This window comes from Durio zibethinus, chromosome 13 (genome assembly GCF_047325235.1).
Source record: "Durio zibethinus cultivar Kanyao isolate XHJ-2024 chromosome 13, ASM4732523v1, whole genome shotgun sequence".
In the NCBI taxonomy this organism is placed as follows: Eukaryota; Viridiplantae; Streptophyta; class Magnoliopsida; order Malvales; family Malvaceae; genus Durio; species Durio zibethinus.
This window is the reverse complement of record NC_143174.1, coordinates 20515382-20535362: the sequence shown is the minus strand read 5'-3', so window position 1 is coordinate 20535362 and position 19981 is coordinate 20515382. Positions and strand designations below refer to the sequence as shown.

General features: G+C 27.3%; 1 pseudogene; it reads right to left on the bottom strand.

Moving 5' to 3' along the window:
* Positions 1-5725: 5725 nt before the first annotated feature.
* On the bottom strand, positions 5726-13875 carry LOC149515409 (uncharacterized; annotated as a pseudogene).
* Positions 13876-19981: the final 6106 nt, after the last annotated feature.

The following is a 19981-nucleotide window of genomic DNA, read 5'->3' as shown; positions in this document are numbered from 1 at the left end:
TTTAATATAAATCAAACTTAATATAAAAATATAATATAAAATAATTATCATCTTACTATATCTATCATGCTTCACATCAAATACGTTATTGACTTTTGATTGATAGTGTATAATTTATTATATGATCAAATGAGCTATATAATTTATAAATTGAAATTAACCACTATTAATATTTTATTTTGCTTTTTTTTTTATTTTGTTGGAATTTGTTATGCAAGATTTTGTTCCAACAAACACGGAATAATTTTGATTTTTATATGCTTGATTTGAAATCAACTTAATTATTAATATAAAAAAATAAAATAAATTCTTTAATTTTTTAAATCAAAATCAAAATGTGTCATATCTTATAAATTATAAACAAAATTTAAATTCAAATTTATTTTATTTTTTAAGATAATATTAGTTATTAAAATTATATTTATTACATCTAAATCAACTGATCAACAATCAATTTAGTTCAAGTTTAATCTATACACTCATATATTAGGATTGCCAAAACAAAATATGCCTAAATAGCTACATCACCTACTCTCGAGGATATAACTCATTATTTGTCAAATGAAGTACTCGTCTAAGATCTCAGTGACAATCTATTAAGAAAATTATTTCAAAATAAATCACTTAACATCTAATTGATCTAAAATCATTAAATACATTTTACACTTGTTTGAAATTATTAAATGTGACTCATACTTATTTATATAAATTTTTATTGAATTTCACGTAAACATCTTTTCAATTATTAACTGTTTCAATTAGCTCATTATCTTTTTGTCTGTACATAAGATAATTAGAATAGTAAGTATGTAACAAGAACAAAAACACCTAACCCTATTACGAATTCTTTGGTTTTTTTCTGTTGAAACTTTTTTCACACATTTCATCACTTTCATCTCTTCTTTTATTATTTTTTTTACCTTACTTTAGATATCTTATTCACTTGAGTGTTGGAATACGTTACGGAGAAATAACTCTAATGCCCCTTCCTATATTATTTGATCGTAGATTCGAGTGATTTTTCCTCTAACCTCACTTCTCCTACTTCCAACTAAAATAATCCAAAAACATAGTTAACATTTACAGAACACATAAAAAAATATTTCATAAAACTTTTAGATTCTATAAATAGGTTAATAAAATGACGTATACTTACTCCTTAATTAAAAAAAATTATTAATTACATTTATAAAATTAAAAAAAATTACACTTTTTCATTGCAAATTTGTTACTCTATCTAATACTAATTCTAATTTTAATGCATATAAATAAATGAAAAAAAATGGAGAAATGAATGATATAAAACTTAGGGAGTTAGGATAAAAAATACAAAATGGGGCTATCAGCCGTAAGATACAACAGGTGAGACATCAAACAGGTTAGATCAAAATGGGGCCCAATAAACCATGACCAATCCATCGCATGCAAACATTGCAACGTCATTTTCGGTTCAAGTTGGTGTCTGTCATTACCATTCACCGGACAGTAACCCCGCCAGTCCCTCTCCGTACTGTTTTCATGTCGTTTTATTCAAATTAAAAAAACGTTTTTCTTTTATTTTTATATATTTTCAGAAATAAAAAACTAAAAACAATTGGCTTGATTGCAGCTAATTTCCTTTTTCATGCAGATACAAAATCACCATCGCATTCAAATTTGCTGAAGATTTTTTTCATTATTTTGTTTTTAAAGTAACGAGTGGGATAAGAACAATGTCAACAAGAATATGACATATTTCTAGTTTTTCAATCCATGTATTATTTTATTTTATAATGCTAATATATTCTCTGGTTTTTAGTTGATGCTTTAGAAATTAGAATGAGGCAGCTTCAAACCTCCAGTGCTAGACATTTTATCTCATAAAATAACAAAAAAAAATTATTTCCTAATCTAATTTTATGTTAGAATTATCCAGCAACTCATAAAATCAGCAGCTAGTTTACTTGAATGCGAGAAAGAAATAAAACTCGCGTTACCAAGATCACCCGAGTTGATGTCGCTGTCTACAACTCTTCGGTGGTGCCTTCGAAGGTCTCAATGTCTCAATGCTGCCCTGAAACGAGAGAATTATTTTTTGGTAAAGGTGAAATTTGTGAAATTTTTTAATAAAAATTTTAAATAAATAGATTAATAGAATTCAATGTAAAAACTCATAATATATAAAAAATAATTAAAAAATTATTTTTAATTTAAAATTAATTAATATTTATTCAACAATAAAAATTTTGTTGATATTATTATTAAAAACATATATTTGATGAATATATTAAAATTTTTTCAAAATTTATATGCTTAATTTATATAATGAAATCTTTCAATTTATCAATTTTAATTTTAATTTTTAATTTTTAATAAATTTTTTTTACAAATTTCACTTATTTAAGTTTATGTAAATCTTTTTTATTATTTAAGATATATATTTGATAAATATATTAATTTTTTTCAAATTTTGTATGTTTAATTTATATAATGAAATATTTCAATTTATTAATTTTAATTTATTCAATTTTAATAAAAAAATTTTTACGAATTTCACTTATTTAACTTTATGTAAATCTTTTTTACTATTTTTTACCCTGTGCTTCAATGAAGTTATAAAATTTAATTAGCCATTCTCATATATGTATATATATAATTTGAGAGTAAGAACTTTTTTAACATGCTATTCGTCTCAATATAAGTTTAAAGTATATTAGAATCACACTTAATTTATATTATATTATTTAATTCGAATATTATTAAAATTAATATTAATATAATTGATCTTTAATTTTATGTTAGTCGAATTTAATTTAAAATAAATTGATTATATTAATTCACCAATTTGAGATAAATGCAACAACTTAATGTCATGATTTTTTTTTATGACAAAGTCCATTTTTTTTTTTTTTACATTTTATATTATCAATAATAACTTTATTTTACTTGATTTTAATTTAATGGAAGTAGGTGAGTCTTAATAAAATCCAAACTACTCTCATCTCATATCATGTACCAATATGTTTATAATTATTGTAGTAATTACATAAGAATTATTAATTTGTTTTTTAACATTTTCTTAATTAATTATATCCCCAATTGACTCTAAATTTTGAAATGGCAAAGTACATACATGTAAGGTCTAAATATCCTTTTATCATTTAACCCAACAATATTTATTTAAAATTACTAATTCATAATCAGCATATGTTTATTATAAAGTCTTGAAATTTTTTTTTTCAAATTCAATGGCTCTTCCTTTGATGTGATTGATATGGGAATAAATTTTCAATCATTTGTGTGTAATTTTATAATCGGGATGTCGATATTTTAGTAGCACTTGGCATAAAAAAAGGTGTATGCATATGTGTGGCTCCGTACTTCTCGTATTTCTATCTCGTTACTGTTGTAGTTTTTTTTTTTCTTAATATAAAAGAGATTTTAATTTAAATTATAAATAATAAAATTTAAAATTATTAAATATTTATTTTTAAAAATAATTTTATAAATGAATTGAAATAAATTCTAAATTTTATATATAACAAAAATTTCATATTGATTTCTATTTATCTTTGAGAAATCTACGGGAATGGGGTGATGAGAGCAAAATTACAGAATCCGCTTGTAGTCAACGAAATGGACGTGAGGTTGTTTATACAAATTTCTGCCCTTTTTGTACATTTTGCCACCGAGCACCTTGCCCACCCTGCAACTGTCAGCACCACTGACAGCGTGGCGATCCCACTGAGTCGACCCATCAGATGAACCGAGTAAGAGGGGGCCGTTAAACTTCATTTTCCAGTTTAGCTTGATGGTTAGTAACAATTTACTATACAAAATCCAATATTTAATCACAATGAAAGAGTCATGTTTTTTACATGGGAAAATCGAAAAGACAAAGTCATGAAAATTTGCCGTTCTTATTTTCTGAAATGTAAAGCCAAAGGGAAGCTTCTATTTCTTTTATTATTTTATTACTAAGTGTTCTTCGTTGCGTGTGGATTAATTAAATAGTTTTATTATTTTATTTAATAAAACTTTCATAATTTATATCACATTTAAAAATATTTTTATCTAAATTTTTTTAGAAAATTAATCATTTATGATTTTTTTTATAATTTCATTACCAAATTTATTATTATTTTTTAAATCTAAATTTTAATCCCAAAATTTATTTTATTATTATTTTTATAAATTTCACTCTTTTATTTTATTATTGCTTGAAAATAAATATAAATTATTATTATCAAAATCGTTGTTACCTTAATCAAATCCCCGTAGCCCACCCGCCCTCAATCCATTCCAACCTTTCGCCGGGTATCTTACTTATCTGAGTCTTAGAGATTGGATCTTATGAAAATGAAAATGAAAATGAAAAGCCTACCTATCCCAGCTATGAAATTAGTAGAAAGAACACAGCCGATTCGGAAAAATTCTCCGATTCCTCTACATAAAATGGTTGAGCAAAAGAAAGCGACTCAGTTGGGATCAAATTTAAAAAACTTTCCATATAAAAATTTCTTAAAAAATCAATTATTGGTAATTTTTATGAATTTCATCTTTAAAATAAATTTTATTAATTTTAAAAATTTTATCTTTTTGTTAAATAAATTATTTTTCAAAATTTTATTACATTTAATTTTTTACTCCAAAATTAATATCAATTATAATTTTGAATTTTTTTCTAAAATTTAACTAAAATTAAAACAAAATTATCTCATATAAATATTTTTTTAAAAATCAACCATTCATGATTATTAAAACTTTCATAATTGGAAATTTTTATTTATTTTAAAAAATTTATTACATTATTTAAATTTAAAAATTATTATTTTAAACTAATCAAAATCTTTCTAATTTAAAATTTAAATAAATTAAAATAAAATTTAAAAATAAAAAATAATGAAATAGAATAATAAAAACAAAAATAATTCAATAATATTAGATAGTTGTCACTGTAAAAATGTAGTGTACTTCTTTTAATCTAATGCAGTATAATTCTTTCTTTGACTTCAACCACTTAAATAAAATACAAACCGTCAACGACTAATTATTATTATTAATAATAATAAAAAGAGTCGGCGGCATGATTAGTTGATTAGCATTTCAGACGTCAAAAAGACAAGGAGAGGATTTGGACCAAAGCACAGTTTAAGACAAAAAGTGTAGGATTTCCACTTACGTGGCACGTTCACACCAGCTCAAAAGTGTCTTTTTTTAATGAAGAAAAATAGTTTGTGAAAATTTTCTTTTACTTTTTGGAATCGTTTTGAACTTCTCGTGGCCTCACGTTAAAGTGATGACATCACGGGGTGGAAGCCACGTGTCAATTTCATGAGACATTTGTATATATTGGTTGCGTTACCGGCGACTGACGTATTATCCTGTGTCCATGTACTGATATTACACTAATAATATGTGTATTCATCAATTTTTTCAATTACAAAATCTTCGGCTTTGTTATATTTTATTTTATGGTTTGACGGACCTTCCATGAATTACACGTGATGGACTAAAGTCATGGGTAAATTTCTAGTGTCGGTAGGATCCCTTTTCAACTTCCAATTTCTTTTATTATTTGATTGAACTCCACAGACTGAATGAAAATTTGAAAATAAGAGCCCGGCCCAGTGTTTGAAATAATAATCGAAATGTTTGGACTTTGTAAGACATATGATGATGAGTTTGAATGGTGGATATTCAAGCTGAGCTCGACCCTAAGGCCTCATACTCAACCAGGGAATTCTTCATCTCCATGCTTTCTCCAATTATTATGCAACACTAATAAACAGGGAAACAAAAAGATAGTGGCAGTTATTTTTCTTTTCTTTTGCTACTTGATTAGGTTGTGTAGATCATATACTATTACTACAATAAAACTCGGATATTTCCTCCATAATGGCATAGTGATTAATTCAAGTGGGAAAATAGGAGTCGTTGCTGAAGTGAGAAGCAGCCATCATCCAATGGTAAAATAATGACATATTCAGCCACAAAGCCTTCCAACATTGATAAAACTAAGATAACATCATGTCTGTAGTAAGGCTGAATAGTAACTAGGTCTGAAAGTGGACAAAAAGATCACTAGCTGCTTCTCTATCGTTATCAGTATGCAACCATATATAATTTATGCCATTGTGAAATTCAGTTGCAGAATGTTCTCACCCACTCTTCAGTTGAAATTGAATGAAACAGTAGCCAGTATATATTGTCTCAGACCTCACAATCACCAAAAATCATTTGGTTGTTGTGATCGAGTTGCTACCTCAACCCGAAATTATTGTTCCATATCTCTCACATCCTCATCTGAAGCCAGATTGTCAACCTCACTCCCAATACTCAAACCATCATCATTAGACAAAGGCAAAAGCTTTTCCCTTACCAAATTTTCATGTACGTGATACTTGACAAACTTAACAGGTATTTCCCCTTCAATGTTGCTCCCTTCTTTGCGTTTTCTTACTGCATCAGTTGCTGTTGATTTCATCAAGCCAGGAGCAGATAAGGGAACAGTATTCATAAAATTAAGAATCTCTAGATCACCATCAGCTTTATTGTCTTCTTTCCCTTCATGAACCCTGCAAACAAGATTTTCACCCAATTATTTGCCATTGGTCTTAACTACTGGGATCTCATATTCAACCCTTGACTTGCAAAGCACAGCCTTGGCATAAACCTTTGAGATGTCACATTCAAATATTCTCACCCCTTGATCCTCAATGATGAGTAGCCACTCTGAAAATGCAGCCACTTTATAATTAGACACTTTGAAACCAAAGTTAAAAGAATATTAGAATAAAGAGGAAAGAATTACAAATCATGTGCGTCGTATGGTTAGATGTCTTTCAAAATTTGCCCATTTAGCTATAGATGTGCGACACATCCAATGCAGAGTGTTGCTGGTCTAGTGATTACATATGCTCCACTTTGGACGATGGTAAGAACGAAATATCTCATTTCATCGCATAGCTTGCTGACAATCTTAACCGGACGATCCATTGAAACAGTTGCTCAAGTCCTGACAAGTGAAGACAAATGACAAGAGCGTAGAGATAGGAGGCACTGATAAGAGCTATGGGAGTAGAAACAGTCAGGCTCCTTGGTTTGTCCCCCATCCCGGTCTGACTGGTAGCCCACTTGATCAAGTGGGAAGGTAGGCAAGATTCAGAGAAAGCATTAATGTAAGAGATAGCTTTGATCTGGTTACCATTCTCCCTGTGGCATTAGAACATGGCTTGTGAGATTTGTTGGATGAGATATTGTAATAATAAGAATTGCATCTGGCCACGGTCTCCACAGTCTCCACATTCATAATCATACCTTGCTGAGCGTATGGCATTGCTGACAACAAAGGACCACGTCAAAGAAAGATTTTTTAATTGTTGACCAGGTTGCAGAATTCCCCCCCAGTAGACTGAGGAATGTATAGTCCATCATCATCACAGCATCATACAAAATTTCTCTTAAAAGAACTTTATTTCCATGGCCCTGCAATAAAATGGAGGTTTAATTAAATATCTCAGTAATAACTGGAAAGCTTAAAACACAGAGATAGTTTGAACATTTCAAAGGTCCTAGGAATTTAAAACCGCAAAAGAAAGACAACTGCTTGGAAGGTTTTCGTATGGCTTAAAAATAATCTTAAGGGAAACTTTTGTCAAGGAAATTATTTTCAAGGAAAACAATCAATTTCGGTGTTAGAAAAATGCTGATCCAAACAACCACTAATAGGTGAAGATAGTCAATAGTCAAAAAACAGAAATGCCCACAGATGATTTTTAATGGTGCCTGCCAGCAGGCAATGAGCAATGACCACTGTGGGTCACATTGCCAAAGACAATGTCTAGCTGATTCTCAGCATCCACTGATGGTCATCAACAAGCGGCAGTGGTCATGAAGAGATGGCAAATAGGCGCATATCTTTGGTCTGAGCTTCTTACATAAGACATGTAACTCATTTCATTAAATTGGAGCTCAAGTCCAAAATATGCATTTAGTACAATAACCATAAGTAAAAAAACAAAAATAGCAATTAATGATAAAAGCAGAAATAATGAACCAGACTAGGATCTGGCATATTAACAAAAAGATGTTACTCAAGTGATGGCAAATATCTATTTATTTTTCTAGTCTTATTTGAACATGTTACTGTTGCACTCTCCGCAATGTAATCTTCTACCGTTCTATTTTTCATTTGACACATTCTAAAGGAGAAAAATGCTTAGCCCTATGATTTGAAACTAAGAAATTACCTTTTGATTAACCAAATCTAACTTTTGAATAGTAAGTAGGGAGAAATTAAATATTAAAGCAAAAAAAGTGAAGAAACTGACCAGTAGAAAGGTGATTGGTAAAACTGGTTCCAACAGCATCCTAAGAAGGATATCTGTTGTGCACCAACAACGAATTAGAACTACTAACATTAACAACTGAACAAGAGAAGGATAAAAACAAAAACCTTATTCAGAAAAGTAATGTCATGTCATTGCCGGCACTAAGCTGGGAATCAAAGTCTTGTCAAACAGAAGAAGACATCAGATTTCCAGTAGACAGTAATTGCTTTATATACAACATGTGAATCAAATATTTGTCCACAAGGGAAAACAAAAATGATTGACGCTCCTGCTCTATGGTGACTTTTGCTGGTTGCTTGTTACTTTCCAAGGTATGCGTGCACATGTATATACATACATGCATGCGCAACAAAAAGGCATGAAGTTATGTTTGTTGGGCTAGGTTTCCTCGGTGCGGGGTGGCCTAAACCAAAGCCTATTCATTAAGGACTTTTTAATCCTTTCATGCTTAGTTATAGGGTTTTAAACCTTTATATAGCTGAAAAAAAAAAAAAACAAGTGTGGTGGCGTCAATTGAAAAATAGAAGAAAAAAGAGATTTTGTGTAATTTCGGTCAAGTAGTTTGATTGAATCCGATTAAGTTAAAATTTTATCAGTGTGTTTATAACTCATTGTTCTTCAGTTTGAATGGTAGAGATTGGGTTTTGAATTTTCTACCTCTTGATTTTATGAGTATTTCTTAATCCTTAAATTTATAGAGACTTCTCCAATTTTCTCTTGCAAGTTGTTTCTTTACCAAGATTATTTAATCTTGAGATATTGTGGTTGTATACCTCTAGATTTAGCTAGAGAAAACTTTGTATTCCTATTATTTTGATAGTGAAGATTATTTGTTGTTGTCTATGGTTTTTACTCCTTATTTTGAAGAGGTTTTTCATGTAAAATGCTTGTGTTCTTGTACTTGTGGTTTGAAGATTTATTTGTTAGCTTTATGTATTTGATCCTACTAGATTCACACAAGATAGAGATAATTTAATTTTTTTTTTAATTACGTGATATATTCAGTTTGAATATTATTTGACGTTATTTTATCCCAACAAGTGATATCGGAGCTTAAGCTATATTGAATAATGAAAGCTAATACAAATAAAATGATTAATTTAAAATTTTCAAATTACCATGTGTGGAAAGAGAATATGAAATACTTACTTTATGTGAAGGATTATTATTTGCCTATATTTGCCACTGAAAAGCCTGAAAATGAAACATATGTGGAATGAAATTTATTTCCTCGACAAGTATGTAGTTATATTAGATAATTGGTAAATGATAATATTTTGAACCATATTAGTGGAGAGACACATGCACGCACTTTTTGAAACAAGCTTGAGGAGTTGTATGCTTGAAAATCTAAGGATAATAAATTGTTTTTAATTAAGCAGTTGATGGGTTTGAAATATTCTGATGGAATTCCTATGACAGATCATTTAAATGCATATCAATGTATTATTAATCAGTTGGCAGGCATGAATTTCAAATTTAAAGATGAGATATAGGGCTTATGGTTTCTTGGTACATTACTGGACTCGTGTGATACATTTAGAATAATGTTATCTAACTTAGTCCCAAATGTTATTATTATTATGGATTTGACTAAGAGTAATATTTTGAATGAAGAGATAAGAAAAAAGTCATAAGGTTTCTCTTCATGATCTAAGGTCTTAGTCATAAAAAATGAAAGGAGGAGTAAAAGTAGATGTCTGAAAAATAGAGACAAAAGCAAAAGTAAGTCCAACAGATTTACCAATGTTGAGTGTCATTATTGTGGTCTAAAAGGGCATATAAGAAAATATTACTAAAAGTTGCAAAGAGACAACAATAATAACAAGGATAAGAAAAAGAAGAATGGTGATAGTAATAATGCTGATAAAGTTGCTATTGTCACAGATGACTTATTTTATATGATAATGATGTTGTTGATATTGCACGCCATGAGACTAGTTGGGTGATTAATACTGGTGCCACAATTCATGATATATCTTGAAAGGACTACTTTACATTTTACACACCTAGTGATTTTGGGAGTGTTAGATTGAATAATGATAGCTCAATTAAAGTCATTGGTATGGAAAATGTGTTCTTGAAGACCAATAGTGGCACTACATTGGTCTTAAAAAATGTTAAACATATTTTCAACATTCGCATGAATTTGATTTTTACAGGAAAGCTCGATGATGAAGGGTTTTGCAACACCTTTTGTGATGATCAGTGAAAGCTCACTAAAGGTTCTATGATTGTAACTAGGGGTATGAAACATTTCTCATTGTATTTGATGTAGGCTAAAGTATCTGATTCCATTATCAATGCAGTAGATAATGATGATACAACTGAGTTTTGAGACAAGTGATTTAGTCACATAAGTGAGAAAGGTTTGAAGGTTTTAGCTGAGAAAAATTTTTTTTTGGGGTGAAGAATGTATATTTGAAGAAGTGTGATTATTACTTGATAGGGAGACAAACCAAAGTTGCATTCAAGACTTTTTCTCCATCGAGAAAGCTAGGTATACCTGATTTAGTATATTCTAATATTTGTGGTCTTATGAAAACAAAAACACTTAATGGTTTCATCTATTTTGTGACTTTTATAAATGATCATTCAAGGAAGATATGGGCTTATACCTTGAAATCAAAAGACCAAGTGTTAGATGTGTTTAAACAATTTCATGTTTTAGTTGAAAGACAAATAGGGTTGAAATTGAAATGCATAAGGATTGACAATGGGGGTGAAGACATCGGACCTTTTGATAAGTATTGTAGACAGTCGGGTATTAGACATAAAAAGTCATCTTCTAAAACTCTTCAGTTGAATGGGTTAGCTAAGAGAATAAATTGGACACTAATGAAAAGAGTGAGATGTTTGATTTTACAAGCACAGTTATTAAAATCCTTTTGGGGTGAGGTTTTGACTACAGTTGTATATGTTTTGAATCTCTCATCATGTGTTGCTCTAGATTTTGATATTCTAGATAGAGTTTGATCAGGTAAGGATATGTCTTATGATCATTTATATACCTTTGGATGTAAAGCTTTTATACATATTCTTAACGATGAAAGGTTCAAGCTTGATGTCAAAACTAGACAATATGTGATCTTTGGTTATGGTCAAGATGAGTTTGACTACAAGTTTTATGATTCAGTGTAGAAGAAACTCATGAGAAGTAAGAATATTGTTTTTGTTGAAAACCAGACCATACAAGATATTTAAAAGACTGATATATTAGTTCCATGATACAATGACTGTTTGATTGACTTGGATCTAGTTCTTCTAACATATGTGCCTACAGAGATTGAAGATATTGAGGATAACCAATATAATACAAGTGATATTGATATTAGTCCCATACAGGTTAAAGTGGGTGATGATACCCATGAACAATCACTTGTATTAGAGGTTCAATAGGAGGTTTTACCAGAAGTTTCACTCAGGAGGTCTATTAGAGATTGATAGCCTTCCACACGATATTCTATTGATGAGTATGTACTATTAACTGACAAAAGAGAACCCGAATATTATGTAGAGGCCATACAAGAAAGAGTGAGTTGATGCCATATAAGATGAGATGAAGTCTTTGTAAAGAATAATACTTTTGAGCTTGTAAACCTACTAAAAGAGAAACTTAAAGTTTATCGTTTGATCACTGGAATGACGATTCCTTCCACAGAGTTAAAAATAGAAAGATTTGTTGGGCTTGGTTTCCTCTATGTGAAGGTGGCCTAAACCAAAGCCCATTCACCAAGAACTTTTTAGTCCTTTCATGCTTGGTTATAGGGTTTTAAACCCTTATATGACTGAACAAAAAATAAGAGTGGTGTGGCGGCATCAGAGAAAAAAGGGGGTTTTGTATAGTTCTTTTCAAGTAGTTTGGTTGAAATCAATCATTATCCAATTGAGCTAAAATTTTATCAGTGTGTTCAAGACTCATTATTCTTCAATATGAATAGTAGAGATCGGGTTTCCAGTTCTCTACCTACTAATTTTATGGGTGTTTGTTAATCCCTAAATTTGCTGAAACCTTTTTAATTTTTTCTTACAAGATTGTTTCGTTACCAAAATTGTTTAATCTTGAGATATTGTGGTTATATACCTCTAATTTTAGTTTGAGATTTGTATTTTCATTATTTTGATAATGGAGATTATTTATTGCTTCTGATTTTTGCTTCTCGTTTTGAGGAGATTTTTTACGTAAATTGCTTGTGTCATTGTGCTTATAGTTTAGAGATTTATTTGTTAACTCTATTTGTTTGATTCTTGCTAGATTCACACCAAAGAAAAATAATTTGATTTTTTTCATAGTGTGATATATTTGGTTTGAATATTATTTGAAGTTATTTTATCCAAACAATATTACTTTTAGTTCTACATGCATCCGCATTTTCTGGGTAAATAGGTCTAGTCCCAAAAATCATAATGGTAAGATGAGAATCCCTTCCCACCAACCATGCAAATGAATGCTTAATTACCCAAATAAGATTTTGCTAATTACTTTATAACAAAATAGGAAAAAGCAAAAGCAAGTAACCATTAAAAGATTATATATAATTGATGATAAAGCGCTAATGATTTATAAGTTATACCAACATTAACACCGATGACTTAACATATGATATGAGAAAAACAAACGAGTTCACCCATAACAAATTAGCAAAAATTAGCATTAATAAAAGTTAATAAGGTTTAAACCATTATAGAACAATGAAAAAAAGAAAGCTTCAATGACACAAATATTCAAATAAAACTTATCCATTGAAAATGATAACAACAATAGAAAAAATTTACCTAAAAATGTAAAAATTTGGAAACACAGTTATCATTTGAACCGTGCAATCATGGCATCTTTCTCCAACCCCAAATTTGGAATCCTAGATCCAAATTTCAAGCACAATTTCAATAGAAAAGCCTAGCACATGACAACACTAGTCAAATACTGAATCCCGCATCCTCCACCAATCATTTTTTGAACTTTTTCACTAACAACTAAAAAAAAATAGCTTCAAATCATCTTTTTTTTCACCTTTATCCCCACCTTATCCACTATCCAAATGCACAATAAAACCATAAAACACGAACTCAAATCGTCGTTTCTTTCAACTTTCATATTGCAACATATGCTAATGTAACTCACAATCCCTTATAACAAACTTTTCACTTCCTTTTTCAACTCTTTTTGATCGAAAGTTTAATGGCATAACTCATAAATAATAGAAGCAAGTATGAAGATTCTTTTAAAGGTGTTGCAAGAAATGAAACAAAAAACTAAAAGCTAGAAAAGATCTTTGAAAGCGGAGACTAAATTTAGAGAGTTAAATTTATTAATGGAGTGGAAAGTTACAGTGAAGTAAAACCATATGAATTCGAAGGGTGGATCAAGTAAATTATGGATAAAGTGAGATAAAATGAAGGTGAAATGGGAGAAATCGGCTTCACCGGAATGGTATTCTATTAAAAATCGATGGACAGATTCTGCTAACATTAATTGAAAAATGTCTAGTGGTTTTAGGTTATTGGTAATGATGAAGTTTGAATCTGAATCAAATTGGATCATTTTTTATTATTTTTTAGGTTGAGACATTGAAATTTTGAAATTGTGTGAATTGTGGTTGAAATATGATGGGAGTTGAAAGAGAGTGTGGATGTGGTGAAATTGCAATGAGAGAGTGAACCCTGGTTATGTGGGCGAGAGATGTTGGGGATATTTTGGTAACATTACACATTTGAATTGGAGCCAACGGCATTTAAAAAAAACCAAAAAAATTAATAGTAAAAGTTTAATCAAATTGTACTATTCGTCCTAATATTTTAATCAAACAATTGAATTAATCAATCAATCTATTTTTAATATGTTTAATTGAATTTTTATACATTAATTAATTATCTAATTTAGTTAAATTATTCATGATTTAAATTTTTTCTATTTAAATTGATGATATGACATTTTGATTTTTTTAATATCGTATTTTTTGCTTACGTGGCCGTTAACTTTATTAATGTGTTAAAATTTTTGTCTATGCGGTAAAAAATGATAATATGGCAAAATTTTTTATCATGTTCGTTTTTATACTTTGGTCAAATTTTAAAATTAATCATTATATTTTAATGTGTTTAAATTTGATTTATATGCATTAATTAATTATCAAATTTAAGATTTAACCTAAGATAAATAAAATAAAACTAAAATAAAAATTAAAAAAATATTTTTCATTGCAAAATAAATCAAGTCATAATTAAGTAAACACGTGGTTACACAAGTTGGTTACATCAGACCTGCCTTCCAAAATAATGTTGTGTCAAACTTTTATAAAAGCAAAAAATATTTTTTTTATTTTTCTTATTTTCCCTCTCCTTACCTTGTTTTTTCTCTCTATCTCTTTTTTTACAAGTTACATTCAACAAACTTAAATTTCGACAAAATTTTTAAAAGACAATGATTAAAAAATTCAATAATCATAAAAAAATTTATCTCAAGAAAACCTAAAAGCTATAATACCTAAAAATCAACCACTAAAACCATTGTGAGCCATTATCTACCAAACACCAACTACAAAAAATCCCTTTTCCAAATTAAAAATAACCCCTATTTCCATTTTCTTCCAAAATCCCTTAAACTTAACCCAAATTTAATCCCAAAATCAAAATCTCCAACTATTTATTACATTGTGTATCACCATTCAAAGCAAAATTGAGGAAAATGTCCTAAAAATTCTAAACTCTAAACCTCTAAAAAAGAACTTTTCTGCCAAGAAATTGCATTTGATTATTTATGTTGGTTGTATTTGTTTTTGTTGTATTTTCTTGTATATTGCTTCTATTATTGATTGTATATCTTGATTTTTCTAGGTTTGTTGATTCTATATTTTTTTTTATATGATTTCTATGTTTTTGTCACTTTTATCTATTTTTATTTTTAGATTTTAGAATATTGAAAGTAGAAATTAACAAAAAATGAAAGAAATAAAAATAAAAAATAAAAAACAATAAAAAAAGACATAATTTGATTTATGTTAGGCTTAAAACGTAATTTGAGATTAAAACTCAATTTGTCAAATAAAGTTAAAATAATAATTCAAATATCCAAAAAAATTATCTAAATGAGGAAAAAAATGTCACGATCAAATTAATAATTTATTTTTTTGTATTTTATTTAAGGTCAAATCCTAAATTCGATAATTAATTGATATATGAGATCAAATTTAAACACGTTAATATAAAGAGACTAATTTTGTTATTTGACTAAAGTACGGGGATAAGTCATATAAATTAAAAAGTTGACGAGAAAAAATGTTGACATGGCAAAAATTTTTATCATATCATTATTTTTTACCATGTGGACAAAAAATTTTGGTACATTGGTAATATGAGATCAAATTTAAACACGTTAATATAGAGAGACTAATTCTGTCATTTGATTAAAGTACAGGGATAGGTCATATAAATTAAAAAAGTTGACGAGAAAAAATGTTGACATAGCAAAAAATTTTGCCATATCATCTTTTTTTTATCATGTGGACAAAAAATTTAGGACATTGGTAAAGTCAACAATCATGTAAGCAAAAATATTATATTAGAAAAGTAAAAATGTTATTTCATCAATTGCTGTATAGGGATTTGATTGGAACACATTAAGGTAGAAAGATTAATTTCACCATAAAACGCTTTAAATAATATTTTTCTTCTTTAAACTATCCTATTTTTCATTTCTTTTATTTTTGCCCCTAATTATATTTATTTTTCTTCATCTTAACCATATTATATTATTTGTTAATTCAGTTGTTATTTGATTTAGGGGATAGAGATTTAAAGTTCTAAAGTAACAAGCAATATTTAGTCATTTACATTATGTTTGATAAAAATGATGGAAAATGAATGGAAAAGAAAAAGGTGAGGAAAGAAAAAATAGAAAAAAAATGAAAGATAATTATTTTTATTTCATTATGTTTGATATGAATGATGAAAAATAAAAAGAAAATATAAAACTAAGGATAAAATTATAGACAAAAGTCAAATGAGTTTTGTCCGTCATTTTTAAAATAATTGAATTTGAAAGAAAATGAGAAAATACATTCATTTTCTTTTATCAAATGAAAGAAATGGTAGAAAGTAATTTTTCCTTCAATTTTTTCCTATTTCTTTTCTAATAAACACAATTTTATAGATATCCATTAGAGCAAATGTGACATATTTGAACATTGAATTTAATAATTTATGTATAAATTTTCTTTATTGAGTTAATTTTTATACTACTTACCCTTATTTGACAATCAAATAATGATTTAGATAGTATGTATATTGAATAGATTTTTAAAGATAAAAAATTTAAAGGATTTAGACTTGTAATATCTTTTTCGTGTAAGTTATGGAGATAAGAATTGAAGGTTAAAAAATATATTAAGAATTTAAAAAATAAAATAATAACTTCCTACTTTTTCTTCATTTTTTTATTTTTAAAAATATAACCAATAACCGGTAAACAATCCTCTAACATTCTCTTGCCATCTTGAACTAATTTTTAATCATTTGTTTTTGTAACTATATCACCACGGAAAGTAACCGTGTACAACCAACATTGGTTTCTTTGAATTTATTTTCTTATACTCTCACTTTAATATTTGTTTTAGACCAATATAATGGTTCATTTGGATGAGCAATGAGATTGGTTTCAGTAAAATTGAAAATAATTATGGATATGAGATCAATTACTATGGCAATTATGAGATTAATTGCTTCAGCAATATGATTAAAATTAATCATGGACATATACATTTGTATGTAAACACAATGGTGGCGATGAGATGACGTGTAGTGAGAAGATAAATAACCATTAAGAATATTAGATTAAAATTTGTATAAAATAGAATTTGTATTATATATTAGATATTTGTGAAATTAATAAATTATTAAATATTATTAAATATTTAATATCAAATAATATTTTTATTAATACATTAAAAATAACTAGAATTATTTATTCAATTATTTATTAAATTTTTATCTATTCATTTATTTAATAATTTATTATAATAAATTAATAAAATTATTTTAAAAAATTTAAATTAAAAATAAAAAAATGAAGAAAGAAAGGTTGAAATAATAAGGACATTGTTTTTCCAACACCATACCTATAAGAATAAAAAAGAGAAAAAAAACTTGAAGTAAAAACATTTTGAAAATAAATATTGTAATCGACTTATAAAAATTTGAAAATAAATAGAAATCCCCAATCGTGGTTACAATACAATGTAGTTAGTAAGTGCTAACATACTATCTTATTATTATTGAAACAACAATTATTGCATGATTTCCTCCAAAAATGATATAATTATGTCATATCGTATGAATGATGGGATCAAACCTTAAGGGGTGTTCGATTCGAGGAATCTAAGATTTTGGGAGAAAGTGTAATTCTTGAAAAAGTGTGATATCTAGGGTTTTCTTTCATTTTTAGAGCATCATGTATTTAGATTCACTCGTTTAGTTAGAGAAAATCTGTATATATTAATTTATGAATAATTACCATAATCTTCTTGACATATATTATGGTAATTTTTTATTAGCTTTTATTAATAAAAAATACCTAAATGAAAAATTATGTCTTTAGCAACAAAAGAAGACAAATATTTTATTTGATTGTTGTTTTTATTTATAAAATATTATAAATAAAAAATATTATGGATTATTTAAAACGTTTCTGGTTGAAAAACGCCTTAAATAATCTCTTTTAATTTTTTAAAAGGGATTATTTGAGATATTTTTTATCCAAAAATACCTCAAATAATCTTCAATATTTTTTGAAAAGCATTATTTAAAGCATTTTTGGTCTAGAAACACATTAAATAATATTTTTTAATTTTTTGAAAGGAATTATTTAAGGTATTTTTGGTTTAAAAATTGAAATATATTATTTAAAACATTTATGAACTAAAAATACCTTAAATAATCTATTTCATTACTTATAAGATTTAAGAGATAAAGTATAAAAAAAAAAGTAGCTCAATCAATTAGAACATATGACTGTTAACCATAAGGTTGTAGTTTGACCTCTCCCTCTAGCATTTTATGCCTTAAATAATACTTTTTAATTTTTTAAGGGTATTATTTAAGGTATTTTTAGATAAAAAACACTTTAAATAATTTTTTTCATTACTTATAAAATTTAAGAGATAAAATATAAAAAAATAGAAGTAACTTAATCGGTTATAGCTTATAATTGTTAACTATAAGGTTATAGGTTCAATCTTTCCTTGTAGCGCTTTAATGTTTTGCTAATTTTTCTTACATGACGATTATGTCACTTGGTCCCATTGCCTATAAGCTCTCGTTAATGGCTTATATTCTTTTGTGATTCTTTGCCTTTTTTTTTTTTTTTTATCTAAATCCTATTCTTTATATAGCTTTCCTTACAAATTCATCTTTATTAAGTCATCTTTCAATTCATTTTCTTTCACTTTAGGAACAACTAGTTTCCATGAAAAAAAAGGTATTCAAAAAATTTTAAAAAGATTATTTAAGATATTTTTTCAAAGAAAACACCTTAAATGATGGATTATTTAAGGCATTTTTTATGCTAAACATCATTAATTGCAATCACACAAAAAAATTTAGCAGCAGAAACTTACAACTAAATTGCAATCACTTCCAAACATGCTTTTCAAAATGATAATGACTATTTCATAATTTTTTATTCAGGTTAAATTTAAAAATAAAACTACTTTTCCCTTGAAATTTTAGAATACCATAAAGATATGTGGGTTTCTGATTCTAGGATTTTGGGTACTATTAAAAATCTGTTACTTTTTTCCGTAATCGAATTACCCTGAATCAAATGTTGGAATCAAATACCCACTAATAAGATTTTGAAAAAAAATTTATGAATTTCCCCGAATCAAATGTCACTTTATTATATTGAGGTGCAAATATGTGATAGGAAGAAAATGTTGATTTTTGTTTTTTTATTAAAAGCAATTAAGAAAATAAAAAGAAAGGTTTTGCATTGTAAAGTAGCTCATTGTATCCATCAAATCTAATACTTAAATTTGGTCATGCAAGGATGAACAGTATATGACCAAAATTTAAGTTAAGTGTCACTTTTTTTTTTACTTTTCCCTTTTTGTCAAATTTTTTTTTATATTTAATAAATATTTTCATTTTATAAATTTATCTTTTAAAGTGGGACTTACTTTACACAAAACCTTTTTTTGTTTTTTTTTCAAGATTTTAAATTTATTTTTTTATGGAATCCATTTGACTTGAGAGTATACAATGTGTTTTTTATTTATTATATTTAATAAATATTTTTTAAGATTTTAAACTTTTTTGTCTCACTGATACCAAAAGTATGTCATGTATTAAGTTATTTTCTTCCTTTTAATCTTTTTTTTATCATTTTTTTATTTAATTTTTTTAAATATTTATATATATTTATAATATTTTACTTTGAGACAGATAGAGTGGGTATTTGATCATTTTGTTTTTAAATAATATATTTTGAGATGAGTTGAATTTAAAAAAAAAAAAAAAAACGAGTTCAAGTTAGAAATATAATTAGGGTGCTTGTCTAGAGCTATTTTATTATATGTATAGAATTTTATATTTTATTATTTATTTAATTTTACACGTATATATGTATTATATTAATATAATTATTTTTTATTTTA